Source organism: Calonectris borealis, chromosome 10 (assembly GCF_964195595.1).
Source record: "Calonectris borealis chromosome 10, bCalBor7.hap1.2, whole genome shotgun sequence".
NCBI lineage: Eukaryota > Metazoa > Chordata > Aves > Procellariiformes > Procellariidae > Calonectris > Calonectris borealis.
Window position 1 is genome coordinate 11,946,701 of NC_134321.1, and position 20,905 is coordinate 11,967,605.

Below are 20,905 nucleotides of genomic sequence, written 5' to 3' on the forward strand. Positions count from 1 at the left end.
GCGTAATACCTCTGGTAGGGCAAACACTCTTGCAGTCATTCAAAGACATGAATCAAGGTGTTCCAAATCCAATAGATGTGCTTTAGGTAACATTTTGTTTCATCCTGATCTATGCATTGTATGCATCAGTTGGACCCTTTGATTTGCCCCCTCTTCCTTCAGTAATTCAATTTGTCTCTTGGCACAAAGTGCACCTTAGGCAGTTCTTAAATATCACAGCACTGCGGTAGAGTTCTTCAAGATGTACATGTGAATACCTAGTCCCCTTCATTGAGATCACAGTTCAGATATAATGACCTCCCCAAAAACTCATACTGATCACACACTTAATAGGGAGAAAATCTTAAAGATCAAATTATGCAGATGAACATATTAGCTAACAGTATCTGAAATTATTCTATGAGAAGCCCTAGGGAGTTTGAATTAACGGGAGAAGCAGAGCATGTGAAAAAAACCCTCTCAATGTCACTTTGTGCCGAGCATTCAAAAACCACACACAAACTGCATATAAACTTGGCAAGTGCTTCAAGGGGCACAATCACCATAAATCTGGGATAACACTCTAGTCTATTCAAAATGATTTTTTAAAGCACTATTCTGTTGATGATGTCTTTGTTTTATTTCATCCGGCTTAGACCATTCTAGACTGGCTATGTTTTTCTTTTGTTTACAGAAAGCGTCTCAAAGCCATAAGTCTCTGAAAGTCATCAGGATTATTATTTCTGTGGAGACGCAGCTCAAACGTGGATAGGCTGAGTATACAAGTGTAAGCTGCAAATGATGCACATGTATCACTTAGTAGCTACAGGATTCAGTTCTCACACTTGCGCTACTTGGAAAACTCTTCAGTTTTAGACCCTGTTCCTCACTTATTAAAATGGGTGATAGATTGGCCATATCGCTATCTTCACTTTTCCCATAAAAAGATGTGTACTTTTTTTGTTCTTGAAACAAGACAAACCCCCCAAAGCCATCCAGAGCAGATCAAATTAAAAAAAACAAAAAACAAAAAAACAACCAAACCAAAACAAAAAAACTCTTAGTTATGGAAGCTAAATATCACACTCAAACCCTTCCCAGCAGCTTGTTTCCAGGTGATATTACACTGTGGATACAGTTTAGGATAAAAACAGATGTGTACAGAATATGACATTATACTGCACAGTGTCTGTGTGCAACTCCAAATTCTGCATTTGATGGTTTTGGGAGGATATTAGAAAGCATCAGAGCGACAAGCAATATGTTGGGAATGAATCACAATTTCAAGGTTGTTTATAACCATGGAGAAGATTAAACGTTAAAAGTGTCACACGGGTTGCACTCAAGGATCAGCTTAGAAGAAGAAAAGATGCTGTCTGTCTGTCTTTAAAATAAGAGCATGTATGCCTTGGATTGCCCCTAAATGTACTTAACTGTAGCATCTCTAACACCTACCAGTCAAGAGCCAAGTCTATCAGTCACAGGAGAAGAACATTAGGTGCTTTCTCTTCTTCCTTATTAAGAGTTTATAAACAATTTTCTGATCTTTTTTAACAACAAGAATATTACTGTTTGCAAAATATAGAAATGAATGAGCAAAGAGATTCATTAATTGCCCAAATCCTTCCCCTGCTTGTGGATGAATGGTTTGGTTTAAATACTATTTTTTCTGATATCAAACACATATAAAAATTGGATCACAAATGGGATCCTACCCACCAGCAGCTCGCTGACAGCTGCAATGTTGTATCTTATAGCAATCAAATGGAGCAATGAAGGAGATGTAATATATATTTAAGAACACTTGGATGCTTCAGAACATAGTCAAGTGAAGAAGATAAAGTAAGAGGGCAGAAGTATCTTACAAATAGACGAATATAGCTACAGAATATATCTAGTAAAAGCATATACTACTTCCCCTATCTATAGAGAGAAAAACGTTAGCACAGTTTACACAGTGCTGCAACAGGATTACAAGTATCTTAAGGGAGCTGGTACTGTCCCTGCAGGAGCCTGTGTACTGAGGCAATAGAAGAATCAGTGTGATGAAAATGAGGGATATATTTGGAGACATCAGAGAGCAATTTGAACAGATACTTGGTGAAGCAAATGTTTCCCAGGACTGATTGCCCCTCATTGGGAATGCTACCATTGTACTCTGTGAGAATAGAATTGGCCCTGAATGCTTTGCACCAATGAAAAGGAGATGTAATCTCCTCTAGCACAAAATGTAACGTTTGGACTTTTTTATTGACAAACTAAGTGTCAGCCAGCACAGTCAAATGGAAAAGGCATTAAACGAAGGTTCAAGAACCCCTCTATCTTACCTACCTTTATGAAGCAGTTGAAGATCAGTGAATGAAAAGCGGTCATTCCAGGTATGATTTATGTGGGATAAGAGAAATCTTCTTTTGAACAGGAACATGACTACATGTCTGAAGTGACATGTTTTAAACATTTTTAGAGAGGGACATTCTTGACTCTTATTTAACCTATGAAGTACTGAAAATTACACTGATTTTGTTTTTAACTAGTATTTCCCCAGAATTAAATCATTATCATTGTTATCATGTGATGAAAAGAAGCTGGATCCAATGCTTTGAGACAGTATACTTACAATGCAGGAGTCATGGACAAAATGTCAGGGGAGTACAACTCAGGGACAAAGATTGTGTTTGAAGTCAATATTTTGTTAAGATCACATGAAATTGATACGTAGAGAGAACAAAGCCACGATTCCTAGAGTTTAAAGCAGTTTAAAGCAATATTTACATGAAATATTTCTACCAACTGCTGGCAAACAGTGTTGAAAACAGACAGTAATTTAGAAAAATGCGCCACTTGGTGCCTGAAATCATTCTCCTGCCCAAGGCCTCTGTTGTCCACTGCTACTATTTAAAAAAAAAAAAAAAAAAGGCAAAAAAGAGAGCAGCTATTCACAGGGAAAACTAGGAGGCATTATTCTTTGGTTAGTCATTATTATTGAAATCTTACATCAATCATAAATTGAGCTGGAAAGAAGATTTTTTTCCCCTCTAAAGATTAATCTGAGTCACAAAATTAATTCCTAGATTCATATCCATACCTGAAATTTCCACAAATTTTGAGCTGGTCAGATAAAAGTTTGTTTGATTCCAAATATGTACTGAAGGTAGTCCTAAGTTTCAGATCTGAGTTTGAAAAGGAGTATGAATTTTCCTTAAATCTGAAGAAAAGGTTTACTTGAATCTACAGTTACTTATAACTACCTTGAAGTAAAAATCTACAGTATCTGTTTTTAGAAAAAGTTTTCTGAAAAAGTAGTGTCCTGGTAACTTAAAACAAATCAATAGGTACATTTTTTTAAACTATTGATAGAAGAAAGTATTACATGAAGGCATAAAACGAAGCTAATCATAATCAACCTTATATAGACTAAAAGTTTCATGCCTACAGGGACTGTCATAGGGTTATGAAATTTTAAGGTGACAGATGAAAATCCACTGAAACAAAGGCCTATTTGGAATCATTAGAAAGTGGTTTGGACATTTGTTCAGGTTGTTATCGGTAATTTGTTAGTTCTGTTTTGAGGAGAGTATCTTCTAGGAAAATGCAGCCATCCCTTCATCAGAACTTTAAGTCGTTTTCTTAGACAAATCCAGATCAAAGAGAGGTGTTTAAAACTAGAGTTCCTGGGTACCAACAGAGCTGTTAATGAGGCTTGTAAATGCAAGCCTCATGTGGCCTGCAGAATTGATTCCTGGGCAAATCGGATTGACTGAAGGGGATACCAGTCCATCAAAATAATAAACCGGCTAGAAAAAACCAGTAGATTTCTAGGTCTTAGACTGTTGCCACCCTTTTTTCCTAATTTACCATTTTATTCTACTGTATTGTGTTCTCTGTTTTGTCTTTGTTTAGCCTCATCAACTGACTTTTCCTACATATTTGCTATATTCAGTGCTGGAAGCTGATGGGATATAAGCACTCTAGCATGTTGCCACAAGATGGAGAAACAAAATTAAGTTAAAGATCTGATGAAGTGTCAAGATATCTGGTCTGCATCATACCTATGAATGGAGAGGCAGGCAGAGTTTCTCTTGTAAATTGTTCCTTACCAGTTTTCATTTCTTTTTTCCTAAAAACAAGCTTAAAAATCAAATGCTGGACAAACCACCTTTTAATTCACTCTGCAAATCAACTGTGCAGCTTTTGGACTCTGACTAGATCCTTTTGTTCTTAGCATCTGTAAAGATTCTGCAGGCCAAACAAGGTTTTCAAAGACAGTCATCCAATTCCAACGCCTTGAAAGTAAATCCCATTGATACCTCGGTGGAACCAATCATAAGTTAATAAGCAGCATCCTAAAAGAGGAATTCTGTCCAATTCCCTCTACGCTGCTTTGGCTTTTAAAGAAAGAACAAGGCAAAATGCAGAAAAATGTGTTTGCTTTTACCAAGCCCGTAGCTCTGACTCTGCCCAGAAATCAGTTGAGTGGGGAGATCCCATTCTGACACACCCCCTTTACACGACTGCATTTTAACTGAATACAGCTCCTGACTAATTTTGGTTTCCTTGCAGTTGGTCTCTGAATTACATCTGAAAACCAATCTCAGAACTCATCATCGCCTACACATATACACACACACCCTCAAAATTAAGATAGGCTCAGCTTTCAATAACCTTTACCCACAGATACACTGTTCATTTTCACAGCTAATATTCTCACCATCAGATCAGTATTACTTAAGACTGCAGAGTGACATTTTCTGTTTCTCTAGAAAACACTGCACAGGTAGCAGCAGTGCCAGTTACCTCATCTTCCTACCATCTCTACTGATTTGGATCTCGATTGGATTGCTGTAATTGACTAATATTCCTATTATCTTAGGAAAACGCTTTAACTGTGGCATCTGTTCCATGCATTTTACTACAGTTACTGTTGCCAGCAATACAATATACACAAACAGTGCCTTTACAGGTGCACTCAAAGTTCAGACTAGTCATGAATTACAACTATGAATGGGAATTAAGTAGAACATTCCTTTCTAAGTACTTAGAGGTTGGCAATCGAGGCTTCATTTAGTAACAAAGGTATTAAGCCTGAAGGATTTGGCACTAAAGTGGAGCTTCTTTCTGGGGCACAGATAATTTTACTGAAACATTTGATAATTGTACTTATTATAAGCAAGGGCTGGTAGCATCAATTATTACAAAGGTTGCTTGACACTTCCCATTCATTATAAAATCCTCTTTTCAATTGCTGAAAACTTTGCCAACCTTTAGCTATCCAGGCTGAAATTTTCCATGCTGTGTGACTCTCTTAGGCTGATTTATTTATTTAAAGGGAAGTTTTAGCCAAAACAGTCCAAGAATGAAACTGAAGAAAAATACATCGTTTTGGCCATGTTAAAAAAAAATCTGGAAATCTCTATACTTCAGAAAAGATCCTGAAGGAGAGGAGAGAGTCTTTGTCATGCACGTCTCGTGCTGTTCCTGTGACACTCAGCAACTGTGTTTCAAAGACTTTAATCAGTATTTCTTGAAGGAGAAAATATCTGCAATACTAGGTGAAAGTTTGTAAAAAAAAAAAAACCATTTTCACTACAGATCACCATTTCCTGGCAGCACCTACATGGGAAAGGTGTGCATGTGTGTGCCAGCCCACTTATACCTCTAAGCTGCGCATGCAGCATTCAGGACTATGTTGTTTGAGGTGTTTTTTTCCTGCATACTCTCATTCCCACCTGTTTGAGATACATCCCAGCATTACAGGGCAGGGGAAGGTCCAAAAGTCCCCTGTGCTTTTAAAGACCACCTTGCTGCCAAGCCAGTAATACTGATGGTGAAACTGTCTTGACGCAGAAGGTAAAAAGTACAAGACTAGTAGGAAGGAAAAGAAACTGGTTGGAACAGTTTGGTGAGGCAAGGACTAGAGGATGAGCAAAAACTAAGCACAGGGCTGTTTAGGTGTAAGAACTGGGAATGGAGGGAGGGGGAAGAAGATGAAACAGCTATTGGGATTGAGAGCCTAGAAATGCACTGAGTAGGGCCTAAGAGCAGCTAGCAGAGATGGAAACCTAGGTCATTTACACTGAATAACTTCAGCCTAGTGAGGATGATGTCCATCGGGTCCCTTTATGGTCAATGGGAAAAGAACTTCCCCCACTGGATTGCTGGTCGCGGTGACCAAACTAAGCTCCTAATTTGAATTGCCTTCTGGAGAAACCTTTCTCACCAGGGAAATAATCCTCCAGAGGGTAAAGTTAGACTCTGCAAAAGAGAAGCTGTGACAAAGGCAAAGGCGAGAGATGATTAATTGCCAGAGTTCAGCTGGAGAAAGGGGTTTGGGAATTCATCTGGGAGTAGGGGAACTGACTCTGTTCTCCCTCTGCTTATCAGTCCAGGTCTCTCCTAAAGATGTATAAATGTTGCTCCTGCAGAACTGGACTCCACCCACCCTCCACCACAGTGTTTGTATGTGTTGTTAAGAAAATCAATTAATCCACATTTTTACAGCTTGTCAGTCATTCTCTTAGGGACTCAACAGGAGACGCTAGAGTCTGATCTGCAAAACTGCTGAGCATTCACAGCTAGAAGTGAAATTGGTAGGAACTATGCTTTGAATATATAAAATATTTTGCAGTGCCATGAACTCAGGAAAAAAAAAAAAATCAAGTCCCAGACACTCAAAAACCTTTGGCAATGTTTTATCTTCATCTTCATATCTCTGTTTACCATCTGTCCAAGTGGGGGTGCAGTATCCCCTCACTTCATTGAGGCGTTGTGAAAATAGATTATTTCATGTCTGTGAAGCACCCAGATACAATAATGATGACTGCTGAAGGAAAGCTCCCAAGGAAATTAATAATTCTGTATTCAGAACAGGCTTTGAATAGTGTGCAGTAAATAAGCCATGGGGTACACACTGAACAATGAAGATGAAAGAAAATATTAAATAGCTGCTCATTAAGTGAGCAATATCCATCCTGCACTTTAAACAGAGCAGAGATTTAATAGTATGTGAGCCTGTGATTAAAGACAATACCATAATGCATATGCACAAAGGCTATAGTGAATTTGTAGCAACGACTTAAATTCTTGCATTTCCCAAGTCTTGAGTGTTTGGCCTGGCCACTTTATGAGAATGCCAAATTCTCTTAATTTAGCTCCACACAAAAAAGGACATAGATCAATAAAGATTAGAGAGGGGGATGGGTTCCAGAACTGGCTCAACACAAAGTCCAAGGATGTCTGGATTCAGTTCATATTAGAGAAGAAAGCTGACCACAACTTTTTATCTGGATCCAGATGTCCTCAAATTTCAGAACTAATCAAGACTTCGTTTTGCTTTGGCACCCTCTCTACTGTGATTTGTTCTCCCTAAGATGTGAGAGTGTTTCTGTGGACCTCTTCATTGTCTTGACCTTTGTAAATGTTGCAATGCTAATCCTGCCATTAAATTATACTTATTCTTGGTAAGCATAGAGGGTCTTGTTTAGCAACATCATTAAAAAAGTGTGAGGTAGGTATAAGTCTTCCTAAGTAACTTGGGTAATACAGGACAGAACATGTATTTTTCACTGAGAGACTACAGTCAAAGGATAGGACAGAAGAGATACTGCATCAGGAGTAGAAGGCATCCTAACAGGCTCAAGATGGAGCAGGAATGGATGCAGCCCTGTTGGAACCGGAAATCTCTGAAGCCTTGCAGACATTCTCATATCACACCTCCTAGACCCCTCCAGCTCCAACAAAACAGTGGACAAGAGGATACCCAACAAAAAGCAACGGGAATGTCTGCGCCATAGAGAAAGGTACAGGAATATCGTAAGAAAAGTGTATTCTGAGGCTTGTCTTGACCAACGCATCAAGAAGCTAGGTGGTATAAACTGCCATCCAACTGCCCACAGGGAATATGGGAAACTCAAAGAGGTGGGAAATCAGGGGGTGCAGGTAGAAGGTCCCATTTCCAAGGCAGACAAATCATACAACTGCACCTGCTATTACAGCCTGTAGCATCACCCTGACATTTGCTTCAGCTGTACCAAGTGCAGCCATAGACAATCAACAGACCACATGCCATTTCACATAATGTAACCAAAACATTTATATCTGTGTTGTCCTCCAGACTGTATGCTCTTAAACTTCTAGATACACAAACAACAGGACACACATGCAGGTGGCTGTGCACTGGGAGTTATCACAGCGGTAAGAAAGTACTCAGTTCAGACACAGAATCACACCATTCCACACATGCATGCTCCTAAAGGGCTGCTTTTACGAAGTCTTTACTCTTAAAAATTTAAACATAATGTAAAGCGACTGTAAAATTTTCTTTTAGACAGTAATTTATCCCAAATGTCTTGAAAAGAGCCTGGAAACAAGAAAGATCAACTGCAACATTTTCCACACTGTATAATAAAGAACTTTGTTTTATGATGGCTGAAAGCATTTGCTTTTATCCAGGATAAACTTGTCAACTGTCGGGAAATTATATGGATGTTTTTTCTTAAGTCCTGGGATAGAGGTTAGAAGCTCCTGATAGACTTGTCTTGTTTTATTCACTATTACATAAAAACTTCACTATCTGTCCAGAAATGATAGAAACAGCATGTCAGAGGAAAAGGATATTGACATAACTGAGAAAAAAGCAAAATCAATTCTAATCTACCCTTCTCCCCACTGGATTGGCAGCCAGAAACTTCAATATGTTAATCCTGGCCACTGAATCCCATTCCCCATATGAGAACATGGGCAATACTCCTTTCTAAAACCTGGGATGCCACATCTACTTAAGACCTAATTCCTGCTCCCAGGATGAAAATTTCTGTACTTTCAAAATTTCAGACAACTCATGCTAGTCTTTGAGCCACCTGTAAGCAATAATTGCATTATATATGTGCACAGAATGTAAGGAACTCAGCTGTTACACAGCTATGCACTCTGAACTGCTACTGCAGGTATCACAGCAAAGTTGAAACTCCGTCCCCCTCATACAGACATTTCCATTGACATGTGGGAATCCTGAATCCTGTCTGTAATCCCAGATCAACCAGCTGACACATTTGCAGCACTTTTCAGAGTGTCTTTTCATTCTCAGCATTTCCCTATACAGTTATACAGTAAATCCATCAGATAAAGCACCTATTTAATACAGAAGTCCTGCTTTTGCTCCCAACATCACCAGCAAAGCACCCAGAGCTGCAGGCTGATCGGGCACAGGCCTTCTCTAGCTAACTTGGTACAACACCGTCATCTAGTGGAAGCCAGCCTGGAGAGCAGGGAACCGGCTGTGCTCTTGCAACACCATATAGCTGCAGTGCCAAGTACCTGATATGAGGGGTGAAAAGTAGCCACCCACCTCTAAGTAAGTATCAACTTGCTTCTTCTCACTTATAAACTGTCATGAGTATCAAACAGGAATTCCATGCTGTTCATTCTTTTTTATTCTCATCCTCCCCATAAACCCATTTTGAAAAGAAAGATGTTTACTCCTGCCTTAACTGGAAGGTTCTTCAGAGCAACTGCTAGAGGTCTGTGATTCAACATGGTTAAGCACAAACACTTTCCAGTGCTGGGATGTTAGTACATTATGAATAGGCAGTTACCAAGCTTTGCTGGGCAGAACAGTCCTGTTCAGACAAAATGCTGCTGAAATAAAACCTGTTTTTTTATAGAGATGTTCAATGTGAGAGCCTTAGAACATTTTGAAAGTCTTAAGCAGGTCTGTCTTCTCCCCAGATGGGAAAGAGGAATATTAGCACCCACTTACAGGTAGTGAAATCATGTTTGTAGGATCCCACTCCAGGTTCTTTAGAAGATTTCTTGTTGCACATCCAAGCGCATCTCTTCAGCTTTCCGATTTGAGTAGCCCACTTGAAAAATTTCGTAACACGCCTTCAGATCGCTCATTTCCCACAACCCAGTTGAACATAACAAAGAAGTTGGTGCGTGCTACATTTGAAAGATTTGTATGCAGGTGTTTCACGGGGGCAAACTGAAATACAGAAGCAATGCACATCAGAGCCTAGCAATGGCTAACCAATTTGCTAAAAAAGGGGTACTATTAGCAGAATGGGTCCAACTCCTTCCTTCTACGTAGCGATAGCGAACAGAGTCATATCTAGGTTTGCACTAACCTACAAACCTCATTGTCTACCCATCGTGACTACTGGTAAAATTAACTGCCCAGGATTGTCTCAGTTGAAGAAAAAACTTAATTATCATCCCCTCTGAGTTACACAGTTACTTTTTCTCTAAATACATCATCTAGTTTTCAAATGCCAGATTTATTACACTGATTCCTCAAGCCAATTTAAAGCAGAGAATATTTCAGAAGGAACATCGCAAAAATACAGCTTGCTCTCAGAATTAAGGTTTCTCCTGTAAGCTTTACATAGCTTGTTTTAACAATGGAAGCTCAAGAGGATTTTGTCTTCTTCCCTCCCCTACTTTTACCCCAGGGAAGGCAGCATTGCTAATAAAACCCACAAAGATCAACCCTAAAAATAAATATCTGCTGTTGGTCTAGACAGCTCTGGCTCTTGAAAGAATTTGATCTGGGTGGTAATTACACTTCACTTTCGATCCATACATGAATTCAGTACTGGCAAGATGTGTCAGACATATCTTTCTATTCTCCCCTGATCCATCCATCAGCATTTACAAAGCATTCATCATAGCAAAAACAGTGCTGGAGATTGAAGTCCTTTGTTTATTCACACAGCAAACAGTACAGATAACAATAGTGGAAGCTGCTTCTTTACATTACCCTGCTATCGTTCTTGCACCATGCCCAGAAAGAACAAGTTTAAGGGTGAGAAAGCATCCTTTTTATTCATCAGCTAGATTCTTTTAAGGTCTCTCAGGGAAGGCAGAATGTACATACAAATATCTAATAAAAGATATCATCTCTCTCTGAATGCCTAGCTTCCATTCTATCCTTAGACCACCATGACTTCAACACAGCTATTACGTTACTAATAAGAAGTAGACTGGGAGGTATCAATTTTACAAGAAAATACTTGTCTGATGATAACACCACCAAAATCTGGTGAACACTCTGTTTAAACACAAGAAAGAAAAAACAAGTCCTTTTACCACTCATCTCCTCTGCTGTTCTAGAGACTGTTTATATGTTTACCTCCTGGCCTTGAAGAATCAGCATAGCAGCTTACTTAGTCGTGAACAGATTTTTGTTCTTTCAACTGATGGCTTTTACAAAGTCCTGTCCTGAAGCTCCCGGTTCTTGGTGCAAAAATAGGTTAACAATGACTCTTCCAGCATCAGAGGCTTAGAGGTATTTTTATGACTGGATTTCCCATTTTGATCACAATGCTTCGCTTTACTAGCTTCTAATTAGCTTGTTGCCAGAAGATAAGGATTTTTTGAATACTTAAATCATTCTTTTCCTTTTCCCATTGTTTTTCTAGCTATTTCCACCACCACTATTGTAAAAACGATTGAAAACGGGGGGGTAAACCAATCTAAGTCTAAATCCTTCCTTTGACTCTCCACAAAACTGGATTCTTCTCTTTCATCATAAAGATTTTCATTAATTTCACTTCAAGGAAAGAATTTCAAGGGAGGAATAGTATTACTCATTTGCCTGCTGTTCTTGGCAGGCAGTGACATGTACGGAGCAAGCCACAGGTCCTGTTATTGCCTTCAAGTTCGAGAAAAAGAGAAAGAGAGAGAGAAACAAAGGCATTCCTGTTTCAGAGTTAGAGAGGAATGAGTAATGGATATTTTGTGGGTCACACTAACCTGTACGGACACTTCTGAGTTATTCTTTGAATCCTGAGGTCTTCAGGAGGTCACTTGTTTCTTAAGCATCCATTTACAGTAAACTTAGACAACATATAGCTCTGGATAAAGTAAATCGCAATTCTCCTTATACTTACTGTTGAAGATTGGTTGCAATCATGTCAGGATCTCTTGTCTAGTTTCAGGCTCTATTGTGAGGGTTTATATTGACATAAGGCATTACAGATAAAAAAATCATGTCTAAAGTTGTTTCAAGAAGTGAAGAGAATGTTTTCAGTCTCCAGGAAAACATACCTTTGGGAAAAACCTGAACCTGAGAATGTCCACTGTTTTCAGTGGAGCTATGACAATTCATATCAGTAGTCCCTTACCTTTAATCTCCATTTTCGTTTCGATGCTCCTTGCTGAACTCAAGACAGACTGAAAACGGAAACACGATGTATGTGTTAGCACAGCACCTAACACAATGGAGTCCCAATCTCAGTTTGGGCTTTCAAGCACTACCAGAATATGCACAAGAATAATTAACAAAAATTAGCATGTTTAGGGGCCTTCTGACTAGACCTGAATACCACAGCTGTCTAGATCAGAGAAAGTGACAGCCTACAGACTGTATCCGACCTATGGGATGAGTCTGTCCCGCTCCCAAACGATTTTGCACTATAAGGTCTCTGGCTTACGATCAGAGGTGGATGTAGCTGTGGGAGCTGAAGCAGTTATCATTCCCATCTGTTTACACCATTTTTATGCCAGAGTTCACAGGTCTCACAACAAGGAGGACTGAATGGTATATGCAGTCCTATTCAGTTATCATGCAATATAGCTTGTTTTATTCACGTAAACTAAAATTAGCTGCAGTCTTTGCTAACATGTTAGACTGGGAACTGTGATAGCTCAAGAAAAGAAAAGGGGGAAAACAGAGGGGAAGGCAGGGATGTCTTCTGCTGATGACAGCCAAACCTGCCTGTGACTGTAAAGCTGATCCTTAACATAATATTACACGGTTTAGAAGCCCTCCAAAAGTGCTATTGTATTATCTGGCCAGAAACTTGACATTCTATGTCTAGATAATCCTAATTCTGGTTCACAATTCCTTCACTTGTACCTTAAGTAAATCACTTCATAGCCATACTTCAACTTCGTATATCAAAACTGCTTATTGCCAAAGCATTTAGGAGAGAGCTAGAAGGGAACTATGAAGGTCAGTCAGCATTTGTTCGCTGCTGAATCTGAGCAATCTCCAAGGGATCCATGACTGCAGTGAATCTCCAGTCCCTCTGAAGGTTTGTCAATGGTTCAGGGGGAGTCAGAATTTTATGTGTAGAATTGGTAGCAACTACAGACCAGCCCTTCTTGAGAATTCAACCCTAGGCACGCTGAGACAGGAGTTAGGGAGTTGAGGAAGGGTTGTGTGGCTATGAATACAATACAAGGAGGATTAATAATGCTATGAGCCACACTATTAGGGACTGAAATCAGAAGTTTCCAAGAACCTGGAACACGTGAGAATGTAAGAACAATGACGCTGAGCCAGCTGACATCTCCCTTTAGCCCAGTGCATTGTTTTCAACAGTAAGGTAAATAGTATAAGAAACAGGGTGTGTATATAGAGCAATTCTTCCCCAGGGACATCCTCCTACTCTCCAGCAAACAACAGTTTAGGACTGAGAGATCACACCAGAACTATTGTGTTTCACAGTCATTAATGGACCTACCCTCCATAAATTACCCTAGTCCCATTTTTAATCTATATAGACTTCTAACCTCCACACCATCTCGTGGCAGTAAGTTTCTAAATGTAATTAGGAGTTGCATGAAAAAGTGCTTCCCTGTTACTAGCTGTAAACACAAAATCGGTCAGTGCCAGCCAGCTACTGGACAGAGCAACGTTCATTGCTCATTCCTGCATTAAGTACTAGACTTCATTAACAGCCTGGGTAATTATATGACACCTTAAACTGTTTAAATCTTAATGATCTAACACAACTTTGAAAGAAAAAAGTGTTTTCAAGAGCAGGCAATGTTGGGTATCAACCAAACTGCCTCCTCTAGCAATACTCCCTACCCACTGTCTAGACCAACGATATTCAGATAGGAATCTGAATCCTGATCACTACACTGGAATCTTGGGCATGTAGATCATCACACATCGCTAGCCAGAATACCTTTCTCTGTGCTACATGCTACTGCTTTTACAGCAATGGGACAGCATGCTGCAAAAAGCTATATTAAAATTCTGTAACAGATGGAGGAAAAAAAAAAAGCCTCCTTTGCCTTCTGCACACAATCGTCTCAATCTCTCCCCACCAGAGCTGTTATGTCTCAAAGACATAAGCCAAAAGATGGCTGCAAAAGTTGTGTTCACTTCTGTGGCTGCCTACAGCAACCCAGTGGATAAACAACAGCCATTTCAGCTGAAGAATAAGAAAACCATCTAAGTGCATTGCTCATTGGTGGCATTTCCAGTGGAGTGCAAAGTGTCACAGGACGAAACAAAGAAAAGCAGAACCTTCTGCAAATAGAGATTTCAGCATCTGTATAACTCACAGGAGTATTTCACATTCAGCATCTGTCTTTGAAGGTGAAACTTTTATACTGGTCACTGAGGGAATAATTACATGCAAGTAAATTGGCTCCATTAATTCAACAGGGTCTGAAACATATGGGGACAAGCCAGTGGACTTTTTTCTTCCAGAAATAAGCCGATTCTATCATGGAAATAATCTTAATGTTTGCTGACACTGTAATTAAGAATTAAAGCTGCAGAAAAATGTGAGGTTTGCTAAAACACAATAGATATCTTTTATCCATACAATATATGGCACCAAAATATTCAGTGTTCTGGGGAGGATAATTAATCAGTGTTCTCTTGCTGAAGTTCTTTTAATTGTCTATGATGGGCTGTGTTGGGGGGGATTATTGAGTTTTAACATGGAACAAGATCAGGCACCATGGGGAATATTTACATGAATAAAGATTGCATGATCAAGATCTTTGATCTGGGAATTGCTATTCTGTAATCATCTGTAAAGCACCAGGAGTGCCCCTGGCACTGTATATATAATAATAAACGATTAACAATAAATCATGTAATTAAATCTTCACTTCAAACATTCTTTTCGTAATTCTTGCCTCAGATTTAAGTTCCCACATCAGACATATTAGGTCCTCATAATATTATTAAAGTTCCTACACTTCAGCTTTTAAAATTCCCCTAGGGATCTATTGTTTCTTTGTTTAATGTGTTTATGAGCCAAAGGCCCCATTAAATACAATAGGGAAACTCCCAGACCTTTAAAATCTTTGCCACCAGAGACATTTCTTAGGAAACAGGACCATTTTTGTCATTCCATCGTGTAACTATTGGAAAGTCTATTGATCAGAGAAGTTCCAGGAGAAAAACAGGAAAAATACTTCCCACCCTGATCATCGAGTCATTAAGGCCACAAGGCTAGCCAGGCAGAACTGCTGCACACACACGGTTTTCCCTCCTCCATTGCATTTGGTCGTTCACATAATCCCATATTAAGAATATTTTGTACTACGATAGCTTTTTATGCTGCATCACCTTTGTAGATGCTTTCTGTAAGGACAAGGAAGACAAAGCCTCCTTGTATTCCTTGGTCTGGAAGATAAGGAGATTGGGCAGATGCTTACATTCACCTAAACCCAAGCCGAACATTGTCCCCTACAGATTTGAACGGAGCATTACATCTGTGACAGGATATTTTGCCAAAAACAGTAGAAGTTTTGAGTATCAAACACTGACTTTTAAAAGTGAATTCCCAACCACCTTCAAAGGGACTTCTTAACAAATATGGAGAGAAACTCTTTACGGAGAGCAGGAGAGAAGGATGAAGCCACTGTCAGTATGCCGAAGAAGCTGGACTCTACCAGACACAAACTTCACGGTCTGAACCCTTGTTGAAAATAATTTGACATTGCACTTAAATTCAGATAACCAGTGAATTCCGGTTCATTTTAGAGGGGTTATCTTGTCTAGCTGCAAGGCTCTTTTCAACTGCTTGCCTCATTTCTCTAAAAAGTAAAACTTATTCAGAATTTATTTAAGTCTCCTTGGTGAAGCCACAGGGGATATGCTTGGGTGCTGTGGTTTATCAATTCAGCCTGAAGATTCAAAGAAGGCACAGAGCTAAGCAGGGAGTTCACACTTGTGTAAAAGTGTACCCAAGGGATACGCAGGGTTACTGTGTAAAAATCCGAGTCTAAAGTGAGAATGCCTGGCATGAATCTGAGCAACATCATGCCAGTAAAGACGGTTCACCCGCAGTTGAGTTGGCGGTTTCTCAACATAGAAGAGCTTAGAATGAGTGTTAGTGTGAGCGATGGGTGAAATGGAAATTCCTTTGGCCTCGACTAATGCATTTTAAGTGACTCCCACTTAGGGTCAGATAATTACAAGTTCTATTTTGTTAAACAGTTAAAAAAACAAACACCATCTCTATTAGGCTGGAAAGTTCTACATTCCAGTGAACATGAGGGATGGTGAACATAGCCTGTGGGCCAAACACAGCCCACGCAGAGCTTCACACTGTTGAAGCTTTCATCTTCAGCACCCCGAGGTACAGCCCACAGAGACTATAGGATCTCAACATGCAGTGCTCCATCCTGCTCCAACCTAATGCATATCACATGCTAGGGCCTGTACGTTCCGTGAGCTGTACTGTCACACCGCAATCGAGGAGGCTCCCAGCTTGCGGTATCTTTAAGTACTCAAGGGGTGGGGGGCTTAGTTTGGATTTCAAGAGGGTGAGACCTAGGTGTAACTTACCTAACAAGCAAGGTTCCCACAGTGCTGCATCTTGTTCAGATGTTAGTAACTGACAGTGACATATTCACCCATCAGTTTGCTGATTCTTGATGAACTGCGTTCTCATGTAATGTACATCCTATGCTAATATTTCCAAGTCACTAAAAAATACAAGCCAAGTGCTTTCCCCTCCTACATCACCAAAATCCAATGTACACAACCAAAATCATATCAAAATTGAGTATATGCTTGGTTGGAAAGATATCTGAAAAGACAACAAGGAATAAGGTAATGCAAAGTTTCACATAAACAAGGGAATTTTCGCAGTAGATAATTTATATCATATAACCCCGTGTTAAACAACAAGGAGTGTTAGAAAAATGAAGCTTGAATAAATGCAATTGCAGCTGTATCTCTAATACCTTTACAGGACTTCATGGTATAACCCTCATGAAGAGACCTGGTAGCATAATCTACCTTCCCAGATTGCCAGTGGAAAGTTATTCTTATAATTAAAACAGATATGGTATCTTACTATTAAAAAATGTTACAGACAAGTTCTCAATACACCTGTGAAATAGCTAAGAACAGACTGAAATGCAGAGACACAGAGTTTGCATGCCAAGCATTTCAATCAAGTCAGTTCACTGCCTAGTGTAGATCCAGAGCTACCAGTACAAAAGTCCTTATACAAGCATCAGTTGTGCTAATGACACCCAAGTTATTTAGCTGTGGCAATAGAATAAGAAAGGATCAGAATAAATTCGCAATTTCTTTTTCCCAAATCTTGGACCAAATCTGAGGATCACCTCTTGGTTCTTAGCCTAGCATTCTATTTTGTCTTTTGAGTTACCTTTTGTTCACTTGAACTTTACAGCAGTATGCTCAACCACTATCAGCTCTCTGTAGAGAAAGAGATTGAGTTATTCAGGATAGATTTTTTTTAAGACTGACACTTAAAAATATATTTTCATCTTTTTAATATTAAACTCACATAGAAATCTTAAAACTGAAACTTATTTTCTACTAACATTACTCACTTTTATTTGCATTATGTATTGAAGGAAACTAAATTTTACCCTGTAGGTTCAGTTTAATTCCTCCTCCAATATCTTCAGTACTGGAGGTACCAGCTTCCTCCATGTTACCAGCATAATAGTGGAAACAATGATCCATGTACTTATGGTGCAGCCTGCATTACTGGGCTCTAGGATTTAAGAGACCCTTTACAGAGGACACTAATGTACCCTATTTGCAGTTCTGCCATGGTCTCAGCATGCAATCTTGAACAAAATGTTTAATTGCAATATCCTGCTTTCTTTTCTTCAGATGAAAGAAATTAGATAATAATTTATAGCCTCCTTTGTAAATGCTCTCAGATTTATGAATGAAGCATTCCTCCTTCCCTTGCTATTGCATTCCTGCAATGGCTTTCTGTCTGAAACAAAGGATGTTGGGTTAGAAGGGTAACTAATAAGCAACCTAAAAACAAAAGGAACCTAGCCCGAGGTCAGCATGACCTTCAGTAATTGCTTCTGCTGCTCTTAGACACACACCAAGGATTAGCAATCACCCTACACAACTCCCTAGAACAGCAGAACAGTAAAAAAAAAAAAAGAGATAAGACAAAGCCTCTTGTCCCAAGCTTACTGTTCAAAGAACACAAAATACTAAGTTCATTCCTAACTTATAAACAGTATTTATTTGGAGAAAACGCTGGGAGGGAATCCTATGGAAATTAACCCTTGCTTCTCTGGATGCTATTACTACATGCAGAATTTCTAAGGACTAGGAATTTCTGGAGAAATCTGGAAGTGAAAAATGTTCTGATTAGTTTCTCACGTACCATCCAGCCCATAAACACCAGAGCCAGACTGAAGGGAACAGTTATGCAACAGGGCCCTGTGGAAGAGAAAAAACTGCTCAAGGCAAATTGGCTGCTTACATCATGTATTTTCATGCTCTGTTTACAACCTCTCTGTATAGGAATCTCACAATTCTGCTGTATAAGACATGGGTGAATATCTTCTGATGAAATAAGAAAAAACCAAACAAATTATTGAACATTCATCTCAAATTTCAATTGAACAGTCTTTTAAATGTCAATGTTTAGCTGAGGGGTTTTTTGTTTGTTTTTTTAAAATGCCTAAACCTTTAACAGCCTAAGTATGATAAGTGGGGATAACTTCCATATACCCCCTGGGAATTCTTTTTTGAACCACAATTCCCACCATGTTCAGTTCTTCTGAATCCTCTTGTATATATTCCTGCTTCGTATCAGTACTAACAAGCTAAAGAGGGAACTCTGAAACCTCCACTCTTCAGTAAGGGGACTTGATGTTACTTTAATCAGTAGCTTAATGAACATTTTTCCCCAATTGCAGTGCTGGCTTAAGCAGCTCCTGTTCCCTGAACTGACCAGAGAATCGATTCAGGTTAAAGCTACACATCTACCTGTGTCAGTTCCCCATGCTGTTCAGACACTGCAAACAATTCCTACTTAGGCCCTGCGAGCACTTTTATCAGCAAGCACTGAAAAACTTAAAAATTCCTGGAAATTCTCCCTCATTCATCACACACACTTGCACCTATCAGCTAGGCATGCAGGAGATGAGAACTCAAGCAGTGCTGTAACAGTGGGTTTCGAGAGTGGAAACACAAAATAAATTTTCCTCCAAGACTAGAATATCCCTGAGCAGAGCTATGCAGGAAGAAGGAGGTTCATCTCCAGCTAGAAGAAGGAAATACTACAAAAACCACATATATGTTACATCTCTGGACAGTGAAAATTTTGGAGCCAGACTCAAAAAAGTTTTCATTTTGATGTACTTTTTGCATGCAGAACTCTATGGCTTTAGATATTCAGCCATGATTTAATTCTCGTAAGAAATAAAAATCCTAGGGATTAATGACTAACATTAGCACAATGCAACTGCTGATGCCACAGACAAGGCTTACATTAAACAAAAAAACAAGTGGGTGGACAATTAGTTCAAAGGATGCTCTGCAACTCACAGTCTAACACCTTCCCTTCAGCACAAGGGGAGGACTTCCTAAGGTAGAAAAACCTTGAACAGAAAACAAATGCTTCAGAGATGTACCTGCATGTTTTGAACAGGCCAAAAGTTAAATCTTCCTTACACAGCTGCACTTCTTTATGAAATAGCTGATAAGAATAGGTTTTTTTGAGAAGGAAGTCATGTACCTGACATTTCTCCTACTAATATGTTGAGATTATCATCAGCTCAAAACTACAACTGCAGTTTGTCACTGTAGTTTAAAAAGAGTTTCAGAGATTTGCTTGATGTGGCAGAAGATGTCCACTAATGCCAACTTCACTGACATGTCTTCTATGAGATCAGTATCTACAGAAGCTTCATCAACATGTTTAAGTGTTCACTGAAGTTTAAGATTGCTTTTTTCTTTTAAAAAACCTAAATACTAGTTAGAGGAGAACAGAAGAGAAAAAAAAACTATCAGTCACAATAAAGAACATACTAGAGTATACTCTTGAAGCTGACAACTTAACTAGCTATAGGGTACAAAAGAAGGAAAATGCGAGGGAGATTTGGTCAGTGTTTTTGTTTACATCCTTAAAATTTACTTTTTTGTGATCAAATGAGTCACCTGTATCGAATCAGATGTATAACTTGCATCCTTTTCAAAAAAGAAATCAAGATTATAAGAAATAGAACTGCACGGAAAGAATCCAGACAGTAGAAGAGGCACTGGATCAAGAACCAGCAGATCACTCTTGTAAGTGTGATGATACTACTATTTCTCTGTGTGACCGACTGTCTTCTCTGCGCAGCTGTGCCAGTCAAAGAACAGCGCTCACCCTCTTTTCAGAGCTCTGTATCAAGACTGGTACCAGAAAGATAAGAGTAAGATAGAGAAACGCCTGCCCAGGAAGTTTCATCCCAGAGATGTCAGAGCCCCTCACAAGAATGAAAGAAAATGAGAGGAAAACAGAAGTAATGGAAAATTACACAGTAAACTTCATATTCAACACCTGAAACACCACATGTAAAATATTTCTCCTTGATTCATGAGACTGCACATGAGAGAGGGGGAAAAAAAAATCATCATATAGACATCACACTGCCTCAAGAAAGAAAAAATAGCTATGACAGCTGGCTTTAGGATTGAATACAGCTGACAGATCTCTTGTGTGACTCACAGGATGTTGTGAATCTGGAAACCGTGCATATAGCACTGCTGGCTTTAGGTTGGTTTTCAGGGAATGAATGCAGGACAAAAGTTCTAAAGGCTTAACATTTAATCACAAGGAAAATCTCCATTAGCTGGTACTGAGATTAGAGCCTGTGCTTTATGGATAGGACTGCATTAGTACAGAAACAACTCTGAATATTTGAGTTACACCAACAGGCAGCAGTAACGATCGGA

At 39.2% G+C, this 20,905-nt stretch overlaps 1 long non-coding RNA gene across 1 annotated transcript; it reads right to left on the bottom strand.

Annotated features, from left to right (window-relative positions):
- Positions 1-3,576: 3,576 nt before the first annotated feature.
- LOC142086184 (uncharacterized) lies at positions 3,577-19,457 on the bottom strand. The gene is made up of 3 exons (XR_012675022.1): positions 18,444-19,457; positions 17,352-17,401; positions 3,577-12,147 (listed from the first exon to the last, which is right to left on the bottom strand). It is a non-coding gene; the product is annotated as an uncharacterized LOC142086184 (long non-coding RNA).
- Between the last annotated feature and the right edge of the window lie 1,448 nt (positions 19,458-20,905).